Below are 12,848 nucleotides of genomic sequence, written 5' to 3' on the forward strand. Positions count from 1 at the left end.
ATATATATGAATTAAAATAGATCTCAAAATTTTTTTCAGATCTAAATAATAAAACATATATCACATATATGCTATAAAATTAGATCTAAAAATTTAATCTAATTGAAAATTTTAATATCATTCTATGATAACCATACAGCATAATAAATTATGCCAGGGCAACCTTATGTCAGAACGATATCAAAACTTATCAGATCTAAAATTTTTCTCTATAAATTTTAAATTTAAATCTTAATCTTATGCATATGATGTGGCTCTAATATCACTGTTGGAGTTTTATAATTTCATGCATGCATGATTTTTCAAAATGAATACACAACGAAATTTAAATTATTTTTAAATTAAATCTAATTTAATCTAAGCATGCATAAGATCAAAACTTCAAACCATAAATAGGATCATTATATATGAGATAAGATTCAGATACAGAAATTAAATAGAAAAAAATAAATTTAAAACATACTTGGATATGGATCAATCTTTAACGCAAACAGATGATCATGGATATCTTCCGAAGGTCTCTTTTAGCTACACAAGCATCCAGCCTCTACGGATATTCATACGAGACTCTGATCTAATTAGAAATCTTTTGATCTTATCGGGATACTAGTTTCTTTGCAGAGATCACATCTTGATGGTTGAAAATTTTTTTTCTTTCAAGACACTCTTAAAGAATAAGAAGATATAGAAGGATCTTGATCTCTACACTAGAGATCATGAGAAGAATCATTTATTCTCTTTTCTTCCTAAAATTTATGCACCAGATCTCTACAATAGAGATGTAATAATTTTATCTAACTTTTGGACAAAAGAAAGAGGAGACATCCATGTCTAAACATGGACAAGAGGGAGAGATAGAGATGTCTAAACAACCAACACTTGGTTGTTGCAAGAAAGAAGGGATTAAACCAACTCACCTCACGCCAAAACCATGCATGCCATCCCTCTCTTTTTTTCTCTCTTGGTTTTCCATGGTAAACCTCTAATTTTTGGGCATCTAAAACCTGCTACCAATCACCTTTACACATCCTATTGGTGCAGAATTCTGTCGAAGCCGGAGAAGCTGGAGCTGGGATGATCGCGGTCGCCGTCGGGACCTGTAAGGAAAGTCTAAATCGGAGTTAGGGGTGCTCCGACAAGACCCTCCGACGCTCAAGTCAGTACTCTGCTTCAACAGAAATGGAGTACTCGAGTGAAAATTTTAACAGAGTTTCAAGATAGAGTTTAGAGCTTAAAGAAGAACATATCTAGGGTCCCTTTTTATAGACGGAGAGTGTAACTGATTGACAGCGACGTCTGTAACCATCTGGTAGTGGGCCATTCAGGGCCATACAGAGTTTGTTACGGAGAGTAGTGGCATCAGAGGGTTGTTCAGGGCCATGCGAAGTTTGTTACGGAGAGTAGTGGCGTCAGAGGGCCGTTCAGGACCACGCAGAGTTTGTTACGGAGAGTGGAGTGGTGTCTATTGTCGTGACTTGTCAGAGAGTGGTGGAGCCACATGGAATCCATTACAGAAAGTGGAACAAGATAGTGGCCATTGTCGTGACTTGTCAGAGAGTTCGGATCTGTCAGTTGAAGCTCGACTGGGACGTCTGATGGAGCGAAATGGCTCTCTGTCTCAGCAATCCAGGAGAAGCTCGGATATTTCTGAGGTTGTGATGGGTCTACTATTGTTGGGTGCTTGGAGCACTGATGCTGCAGGCGGGAACCATCTGCCGTAGAAGCTCGGACTGAGATTTTCTATTGGGGAAGTCCGGTTTCATGAAGAATCTGGTAGAGGGTCGGCCGACAGTGGACTTCGAATGGCATTGGGGAGGTTCGTCCACTGGAGGAGTCTGGGGATCCTGTGGAAGTTTTGATGGCATTGTTGAAGTTCGGCTGACGCTATTGAAGGTTGATAGCTGGAGAGGTTCGGTAGACATCGGAGGCGATCGGCCGTTGTAGAAATCCAGCTGCTGGAGCCCGTCTGTTGTAGAAGCTCATCTGGGATCCATCCGCTATGGAAGTTCGGACAAGCTTCGATTCTTGTAGAAGGCTGAAAGGAGGCCGCTTATTGTAGAAACTTAGTCGAAGATCGATTGTCGTGGAAGCTCGGATGGAGATTTCTTACTGTAGAAACTCGGAGTAGTGACCTGGCTGATGGAGTCTGCCCCGTTGTAGAAGCTCGTCTGGATCCGTCCGCTATGGAGATGCTCGGCTGAAGTCCACCTGTAATAGAAGTTCGGAAGGAATTCGTTTACAATAGAGGCTCGGATGGAATTCACTTACAGTAGAGATCCAGAGTAAACCATTTGTAGTAGAAGTTCAGAGTAGATCGCTTACAGTAAAAATTTGGAGTAGAGATCCGGCTGGTGGAGCCCTTCCGTTGTCAAAATTCATTTGGGATCCCTCCACTGTGGGAGTTCGGCTGGAATCCAGTTCTCGTAGGAGCTAGAATGGAATCCAGAAGGTGGTCGACCATCGTAGAAATTTGGATGGAGTCTGGTTACTGTAGAAATCACATTGTCGGAGAAGCTCGAACACCGACGAAGTCCGGATGAAGTTCAAAGTAGAGTCATCCGTGGTCGAAAGAAGTCTGGAAGAGATTTGGAGAATAGTCGATCACCGTAGAAACTCGACTGATAGCGGAGTTCAGAGGGTATTTGGAGCAATCCGGTAGATGAATGGGGAAGCTCATTGTCAGAGAAGTCCGGATGGTCGAGGGAGTTCAGAAAGACGTCACACAAGGTCAGAAGCCGAAAAAGTCCTGGAAGGGTCGGTCTTTTACAAACTTCGGCTGGGGGTATTTTATACCCAACACTAGTCCCCCTACTTCCGAGTTTGGGTTCCGAATGAAGAAAGTATAGAGAGATTTTTCACAGCCAAAGTTACCTCCCTCGATTTCTGTACTTAGTTGTTTTTGGATATTTTAACGTTCGGCACGCTAGTACTGGAGCCTTTTCAGAAAAATTTTTTTCTTTTTGGAATTCCTGCTGGAGCACTGCTCTAGGTACGGTGCAATAATGGTTTTACTAGTTATCGGCCACCTTCAGCCGCTTGCCACGGTGAGTGGGCCACGTGGTGGTTATGGACTGGTTAGAGGAGTCCTGCAGTCATTATTGCACCAGACCCCATCGTCTATTTAAACCCACCTCCCCCCTTCGGGGATCTCACTTTGCACGGGAGTTTCTTCGGTCCCTCCTTCTTCCTGAGAGTTTCATTTTTCCTTAGCATCCTTCTTAGCCTTAGATGTCCTTCGAGTCGTCTCCATCTCTGCATCCCTCAGACCAGCCTAGGTTAGCTCCAGAACTTTCTCTATTTTTGCAGCTCTGTTTATAGACTGTGCCGATCTTCCTTCGTTGCAGATATGGGCGCGGATGCGGCTCGGATGTTAGCCAAGAGTCTCAAAGCCCATAAGAGGGAAGGCGCCGCAACTTTCAGGTCGGCGAAGAAGGCGAGGGTAGAAGAGACAGATCCGATCGTATTTTGCCTTGATTGCCCAAAGCCGCGCTTGTGGCACATCTTCGACCGCGAGTGCTTCCCGATCCTGCGGATGGGGGAAGCTGAAGGGGGACTGGAAGAAGAGGTCAGAAAAGAGGGAAAACCTGATCTCAGAAAGAAGGTCATGCCCACCGTCATTGTGAGGCAGCGGAAGCCATGGCGCAGAAAGGATGGCATCTACATGTACTTTGAAGATAATGCTAGAGTAATTGTTAATCCGAAAGGGGGACTGGAAGAAGAAGTCAGGTACTTAAAGTAATCCTCGACGATAGCTGGAACTGAGAGTTTGAAGTCTGATGAAGCCGAGCTTCCTTAGAGCTTTTTTTTTTTTTGGCCTTCAAGGGCTTTGTAACGCGTACTTTGCCAATGAAATGAAAAGAAAATTTTCTGTTACCCTGTCCCTCCTTGCATTAAGTTGTCGTTTATCGAACTTCTTTTGTCTTCCATCCTATTCGACATTAGCTTTGTTTGAAGATTCTTCCTGATCATCGACGTATTGATTCGCTCTTAGGGACTGGAGATTTTCGACAAGGGTTTTCTTTCCTGTTGAGATGAGGTCCCTTAAACCTCGGATGCAGCTCATTATTATTTATTATCTTCTTTTTTTTTTGGTGTAGCTTGTCGCTTTTTCTTCTTCTTTTTTATGTTAGGGTGAGGGTTTTCCCTTCTGTTCCTAACGGGATTGTAGGGGTGTAGAGGAGTTGCTGAGGGGCTTTTCCCTTCATTCGGTCTCAAATGACTAGATCTTCATTTGTGTTAGGACGAGGTTCTCCTCCTGTTCCAAAGGAAGCTCAAGATGGCGACCGACGAAGTTGTCCACCTTCGGAGGTAGTTGTCTGAGAGAGTCCAGCCTGCTTCTGCACAAGGCTCCGACGAGCTCCGCTCCTTGAGGGAGACCATGGCAGAACTGTCTGTGGCCCTTGGGCGGGAGGAGGCCGAACTGTAGCGATTGAGGATTCAACTGATCCACGAGCAGCAGGCGGTCAAAGATGCCGAGGCGGAGTCCGAGATCCTGAGGAAGAGGCTTCGAGAGTTAGAGGGCGATGGCCGATGGTTCCACCAGATGTACCGGGAGATGCTGCTAAGAAAAATAAAACTGGAAGAAGAAGTCAAAAATTTAAAGCAATCCCTAATAAGGACTGGAACCGAGAGCTCGAAGTCGGAAAAAGCTGGGCTTCCTTAGAGCCCCCCTTTTTTTTATCTTTCACCCTTCCATATATTCTTTTTTTTCTTGTTGTTTCTCTTTTTTGGCCTTCGAGGCTTTGTAGTGTATACTTCACTAATGAAATGAAAAAAAAAATTTCCATTACCTTGTCCATTCTTGTATTGAGTTGTTGTTTACTGAACTTCTTTTGTCTATTTCTCCTCGACCTGCGTTGAGTTTCCTCTGAGCGACTGAGGGTTTTTGATAGGAATATCTTTCCTCGTTGAGATGAGGTCCCTCATGTCTTTGATGCAGTTTGTTTTTTACTTATCACTGGTGTAGTTCGTCGCCTTCCCTTCTCATCTCTCTTTTTCTTTCTATTTGGGCGAGGGTTTTCCCTTTAGGTGAGGGTTTTCCCTTTGCTCTTAGTGGGGTTGTGGGGATGCAGAGGAGCCGCTGAGGAGGCTATTCTCCTCATTCGGTTCTGATCGACCGTGTCTTTATTTGTGTTAGGGTGACGTTCTCCTCCTATCTCCGACGTAACCAATTTCAGCTCATGCTAGGATGAGGTCTTCCTCCTGCTCCTAACAAGGCCGTGGGGGCACATAAGGGCCGTTGCGAGGGCCTCTACCCCCATCTGATCTTTAAATAATCAGAACTTCGACTTTGCTCATGTTAGGACGAGATTCTCCTCCTATTTCTAACAAGGCTGTGGGGGCACATAAGGGCCGTTGCGAGGGCCTCTCCCCCCATCTGGTCTTTAAATAACCAGACTTTTGACTTTGCTCATGTTAGGATGAGGTTCTCCTCCTGTTCCTAACAAGGCGGTGGGGGCACATAAGGGCCGCTGCAAGGGCCTCTCCCCCCATCCGGTCTTTAAGTAATCGGGCCTTCAACTTTGCTCATGTTAGGATGAGGTTCTCCTCCTGTTCCTAACAAGGCTGTGGGGGTACATAAGGGCCATTGCCAGGGCCTCTCCCCCCATCCGATCTTTAAGTAATCGAGCCTTCGACTTTGCTAATGTTAGGACGAGGTTCTCCTCCTGTTCCTAATAAGGCCATGGGGGCACATAAGGACCATTGCCAGGGCCTCTCCTCCCATCCAATCTTTAAGTAACCAGGCCTTCCACTTTGCTCGTGTTAGGACGAGGTTTTTCTCCTGTTCCTAACAAGGCTGTGGGGGCACATAAGGGCCGTTGCAAGGACCTCTCCCCCTATCCGATCTTTAAGTAACCGGACCTTCGACTTTGTTCATGTTAGGACGAGATTTTCCTCCTGTTCTTAACATGCTTAATTTCGATTGTATGAGGGAGTTACTTCCTGTCATTATAAGCCCATGCTAAAAGAAAAAATATACAAATATGAAACTTTTATTTAAGACAAAGCTATTGGTAATACATTCGCAGATTTTTCGAATTCCATAGCTGCGGAAGGTCTGCTCCCTGTTGGGGTCCTCCAGAGATGGAGTTGATAATCCCAATTGGAGGTCGATCTTCAGGCTGCCCCTCCCTCCTTGGCGGCTTCGGTTGCAGCAGGGCCCTTGGCCGATCTTCCCTACCTTCAGGTCAACATCGAATGAATCTATCGAGCCGACCTCATCTGATGAGCTCCTCAATCTCGTCTCGAAGCTGAATGCACTCCTCCGTGTTATGGCCATGGTCACGATGATAGAGGCAGAACTTGTTAGGGTTGCACTTCCCGGGGTGTGTGTGCATCCTTTCCGGCCCTGGCAGCTGCTCCCTAACCTCCATCAGCACTTGAGTTTTTGATGCGTTGAGAGGAGCGTAGCTGTGGAATCTTCTGGGGGGAGAGCCCCGTCGGACTCTGTGGTCCGAGCTTCTCTACCTACAAGCCCGGGGTGGAGTCTGGACACGCTTGTGTCTGGAGGGAGTTCGAGAACATGGTCGAGCTTCACTCGGCCTTTTTTCAACTGCGGACTTGCTGGAGTCTCCCGCCTGCCACTCCTTCGCGGCCTCCTCATCCTTCATCTTGAAGTCTTTTTCTGCTCGGACATATCCTTCGGCCCGAGCCAGCAAATTAGCAAAGCCCCTGGGATACTTCTTTTCCAGAGAAAATAGAAGATCATTCTTTTGAAGACCGCCCTTCAGGGCGGCCATCGCGATTGATTGGTCCAAGTTTCAGACCTCCAACGTGGTGATGTTAAAATGGTTGAGGTAAGCTCAGATGGATTCTCTCTCCTTTTGCTTGATATTGATGAGGGACTCTGAACCTCTCTGAAGATGCCAGCTGCTAACAAAGTGAGCTGCAAACTGGTGGCTCATCTGATCAAAGGAGAAGATAGTACCCGACTTCAACATCGAGTACCAGTTCCTTGCTGTTCCCTTCAAGGTAGATGGGAAAGCTCGTCACAGGATGGCGTCTGGCACATCATGGAGCAGCATCATTATCCGGAAGGCCTCCAGGTTGTCAACCAGATCTGAGGTCCCGTCGTAGCTTTCGAATTGGGGGAGCTTGAAGTTTGGCGGGATTGATTCCTACATGATCATTTGAGAGAAAGAAGGGTCAATACAGATGTCCTCACCATAAGCAAAGGGAGCATGGCGGAGCTCTTCGATCCGTTGGTTCATCTCCTAGAACCTTTGATCCAAGAGGTCCTCTCGACTGTGAGTCTCGAGGGTCTTCTGGCAGAATGGAGGTAGGGATCCTCCGGGGGTGGAATCGTGATCAGATTGAGGGCTCTCCACCCTCGGATTCCCCTTTACGGGGAAGACAGGGCGACTGGCCTAAGTGGCCCACCCTACCATCGGATTTTGGAACTCCGATGATGCTCTTTCCAACCACACTGACGCCTGTGGCTGTTGCTGCTATTGCTGCATGGCCTGCACTGCTTCGGTGAGGCCTCTGACCTGCTGAACCAGCAGGTCGAACTGCTCCATGCCGACTGTCGTTGCCAGAGGAGGAGGAGGAGCCTAGGAAACTGGAGACGAGGCTGGATCTTGCGGAGCTCGCTGAGATCTGGCCGCGGAGGCTGTGGATCGCCTGGTGGATGCCCTTCGGGGAGGCATCAGGTGGAGATCTAGTAGGAGAAGGAGAAGAGGATGTCAGAGAAGATGACCAGAGACAGTCCCGTTGAGCACTCCTTTAAGAACAAGGGTACTGCGAAGACACACGCCCTCCTTCTAGCATCAATTCTGTTGGTGCAGAATTCTGTCAAAGCTGGAGAAGCTGGAGCTAGGATGACCGCGACCGCCGTCGGGACCTGCAAGGGAAGTCTAAACCGGAGTTGGGGGTGCTCCGACAAGATCCTCCGATGCTCAATTCAGTACTCTGCTTCAACAGAAATGGAGTGCTCGAGCGAAAATTTTAGCAGAGTTTTGAGATAGAGTTTAGAGCTTAAAGAAGAACGTATCTGGGGTCTCTTTTTATACATGGAGAGCGTAACTGATTGACAGCGACGTCTGTAACCGCCTGGTAGTGGGCCGTTCAGGGCCATGCAGAGTTTGTTACAGAGAGTAGTGGCGCCAGAGGGCTGTTCAGGGCCACGCGGAGTTTGTTACAGAGAGTAGTGGCATCAGAGGGCCGTTCAGGGCCACGCGGAGTTTGTTACGGAGAGTGGAGTGATGTCCGTTGTTGTGACTTGCCAGAGAGTGGTGGAGCCGCATGGAATCCATTACAGAAAGTAGAATAGGGTAGTGGCCATTGTCGTGACTTGCCAGAGAGTTTGGGCCTGTCAGTTGAAGCTCAGCTGGGATGTCTGATGGAGCAGAATGGCTCTCTATCTCAGCAATCTAGGAGAAGCTTGGATGTTTCTGAGGTTGTGATGGGTCTACTGTTGTTGGGTGCCTGGAGCACTGATGCTGCGATGGAAACCATCTGCTGTAGAAGCTAGGACGGAGACTTTCTGTTGGGAAAGTTCGATTTCGTGAAGAATCTGGTAGAGGGTCGGCCGACAGTGGACTTTGGATGGCATTGGGGAGGTTCGTCCACTGGAGGAGTCTGGGAATCCTGTGGAAGTCTTGATGGCGTTGTTAAAGTTTGGCTGACGCTATTGAAGGTTGATGGCTGGGGAGGTTCGGCAGACACCGAAGGCGATCGGCCATTATAGAAATCCAGCTGCTGGAGTCCGTCTGTTGTAGAAGCTCATCTGGGATCCATCCGCTATGGAAGTTCGGACGAGCTTCGGTTCTTGCAGAAGGCTGAAAGGAGGCCACTTATTGTAGAAACTTGATCGAAGATCAGTTGTCATGGAAGCTCAGATGGAGATTTCTTACTGTAGAAACTCAGAGTAGTGACCTGGCTGACGGAGTCTGCCCCATTGTAGAAGCTCGTCTGGGATCTGTCCGCTATGGAGAAGCTCGGCTGAAGTCTGCCTGTAATAGAAGTTCGAAAGAAATTCGTTTACAGTAGAGGCTCGGAAGGAATTCGCTTATAGTAGAGATCCGGAGTAGACCGTTTGCAGTAGAAGTTCAGAGTAGACCGCTTACAGTAGAAATTCGGAGTAGAGATCCGACTGGTGGAGCCCTTCCATTATCAAAATTCATCTGGGATCCCTCCACTGTGGAAGTTCGGTTGGAATCCGATTCTCGTAGGAGCTCGGATAAAATCTAGAAGGTGGTCGACCGTCGTAGAAACTTGGATATAGTCTGATTACTGTAGAAATCCCGTTGTCGGAGAAGCTCGGACACCGACGAAGTCCAGACGAAGTTTGGAATAGAGTCGTCTGTGGTCAGAAGAAGTCTGGAAGAGATTTGGAGAATAGTCGATCACTGTAGAAACTCGACTGATAGCGGAGTTCAGAGGGCATTTGGAGCAGTCCGATAGATGAATGGAGAAGCTCATTGTCGAAGAAGTCCGGATGGTCGAGGGAGTTCAGAAAGACGTCATACAAGGTCAGAAGTCGGAAAAATCCTGGAAGGGTCGGTCTTTTACAAACTTCGACTGGGGGTATTTTATACCCAACACATCCCAAAAGATAGGGTTTTTATAGGCTAAGATGGAGTTTGAAATTGGATAGGAATCAAGAGTCCATAACACCTAGGACTCTTATCCTTTTGATGCCGCCCACCCCAAAACTATTTCTGCCCAGATTTACACGATAGAAAAGGGAGAAAATCTTTCTTTCCTACACGCACAAAAGGGAAGAAAAGGTGGCATCAAAGTGGTTGGGGCGTGGGTCTTTTGGGCGCAAAAAAATAAGGTGGCGTAGGACTCCTTGTTGCATGGATAAAGGAAGAATTTCAAAAACATGGGACTCTTAGATAAGGTGGCTATTTTGAATCAAATAAAACACCAATAAATCCTAATCATATTAGGATTTGATTAGATCCAAAAAGATGAAAAATCAAATCTGATTTGGAGCTCAATTTATTTAGAGTAGATGTCTCCTAATTGGAGGAGGAGTCCTAGTCCAATTGGACTCTTTCTTGGTGCTTGAGTCAAACTCAATTTTTAATCCTAATTCAATTATGATTTGATGCACCTATGAAAATAAAAATTTCTAGTCCAATTAGGAATACATACATCTTAATCTAATTAAAAATTGGGTCAAACCCAAATCTTAATTCAACTTGGACTAATCATCCGATCCTTTTGAGGTTATCCTATAACCCTATAGAGTTTGATCAAATCAAATCCATAATGGGTCAAATTAAATCCAATCAAATTAGACTTAATGCAAGCCCTATTACTCAATCAAATTGAGCTAATTAATAATCTTATTGCTAATTAATCCTCCTATAACTCACTAACTCTTTAGTAAGTTACATAATACAATATTTGCATTAGATCAATTATCAATCAAATTGATAATCAAATCCTATTATGATTTATAATCATAATTCAACCATCTAATCAATCAAAAGCCTCTTTTATGTATGATTCTATAGGTTCTATTCTGTCTGGTAGTAAGATATATTATGATCTCTATCACAATATCATTGAAACTCTTTTCAATGGATTAGAACAATTCCAACTCAGCCCATCAAGGATCATTGATTATCAAGATGATCCTCGTGAGTCTCACAATCCACCAGTGACACCTAGTAGTATGTAATGACAATTCAATAGAATAAAAGATAAATCTCTAGGTACAGTTAGTGCATGATACAATCCCTCTATCGTGAGCTCCGATCAGATGGTAGGTCATGGATGAATCGTCAAACCTCAACATCAATCAGCTCGAGTCCATATGTGATTTTATGAAAACTCTTTTCCATCAATCACAATGCTATGGTCGTAGACTTAAGGACTCAGCCTCTTAAATTTTATAGAACTACTCTCTTCTGCAAGGGTCGATAGATTTCATCTTGATGCACACTCCACTCCTACAGTGGATCAACTATCACCAACATCCACTACAAGGGCTCATTGAGATCCATGTTGATGTGTCAATCAAACTCCAGCAGCCTCATTGCGAGCAGTAGTGCCATCTTAGGTCAAAGGATCAGTCATACAACTGTAGCATCAAGAAAGTCACTAACGAGTAGCAAACATCCATATGACTTCTCATGTTGGTCACGCTCAGTGCTAGTTATTTTCTAACAACCACCTGCACTCTCGCTCCAGTGTCTCTACACTGCAGACTCGAGACCCATCTGTCTGAAGAAAGTGATCCATGCACTGGTCTATCTGGATCAATCACCATTCCTATGATGATCTTATGATCAGGAGCAATTTAGGAATTAACCTTAATGACACATGTCTCAAATTCTCAACTCTTTGAGAATATGTGTCATTATCTTGTTAATCTCTTGGATGATTCATGGACACATAAATATGAATGGTAATATAACTGCCCAATAAGTATAAAATCATATCCTAGAGATATGAAATGTGTCAGTCAAGATTGGCTTCTAGGACATACATCCAACATATTGCTCATTGAGAATGATATCCCGATATTGCAATCGATCAAGACTTGACTATCACAAAAATTTTTCATGAAAGACTTGGGTGAAGCGTCCCATGTACTTGGCATAAAGATCTATAGAGATAGATCAAAAAGGATGCTAGACTTATCCCAATCTAGGTACATTGACTTGGTGTTATAGACGTTCAACATGGAGGAAAGTAAAAGAGGTTACTTGCCCATAGGTCATGGCATACAACTCTTTAAGAAGATGTCTCCTAAGATACTTGAAGAGAGAAATAAAATAAGTTCTATTCCTTATGCTTTGGCTATAGGATCGATTATGTATGCTATGTTATATATCAGACTTGATTTGGCTTATGCCTTGAGCATTGTAAGCATATTTCAGGCTGATCTCAAGGAGGATCATTGGAAAGCTGTGAAAAACATACTCAAGTAGTTGAGGAGGACTACAGATATTTTTTTGATATATGGTGGATTTGATTTAAAACTGAAAGGTTACATCGATTCTAATTTTCAATCTGATTCGGATAATAGAAAATCTATATCTGGGTATATGTTCACCTTGTATGGTGGTGCAGTAAGTCAGAAAAATTCCAAACAACAAACGTTGCTGACTCGATTACTGAGGCTGAGTATATTGCTGCAAGTAAAGCTGCTAAGGAGGCCGTCTGGATGAAGAAATTCATCACAAAGTTGGATGTGGTTCCAGAGATTGAACAACCAGTGCCCCTTTATTGTGATAATAATGGGGCAGTTGCTCAAGCCAAAAAATCAAGGTCTCATTATAAATCCATGCACATCCTAAGATAGTTCCACCTCATTCGGGAGATAGTCGAAAGATGCGATGGGATCATGGAGCGAGTTGACACCAAGAACAATATAGCAGACCCATTCACTAAGGTTTTATCAATGCAGCAGTTTGACCGCCACCTTGATAACATGGGTATCAAGTATAGGGGCAATTGACTTTAGTGCAAGTGAGAGATTGAAAGAATGATGTCCTACAAGCCAATCGCATATGGGATGAGATAGGATGTTTATTGTATTTATCTTTCAGACTCATATAATTGATATTTATATTATTAATAAAATAGATATTTTTGATTCATTATATGCTGCATCTTGTTGTTCTTAAGATTATAATGAACTCTATAGGTCCGAACAATGATTTTAGGATCGTGAATGAGACTTAAATCTTTGATAGCCATGACTTAAAATATTTCTAGTCAATGGTACATTAAGTCGGGGATCAATGATACCAATAAGACTGGCATGTCCTATGTATGCTCAGAAATGAGGGTGGTTGATCTCATAACCACTTGTGTGGTGACACTAATACAAGGATATGGATTCTTATTAGAGAATGAGTTTACTGAATTAACCTGTGAGAGAA

Source organism: Elaeis guineensis, chromosome 16 (assembly GCF_000442705.2).
Source record: "Elaeis guineensis isolate ETL-2024a chromosome 16, EG11, whole genome shotgun sequence".
Taxonomy (NCBI): Eukaryota; Viridiplantae; Streptophyta; class Magnoliopsida; order Arecales; family Arecaceae; genus Elaeis; species Elaeis guineensis.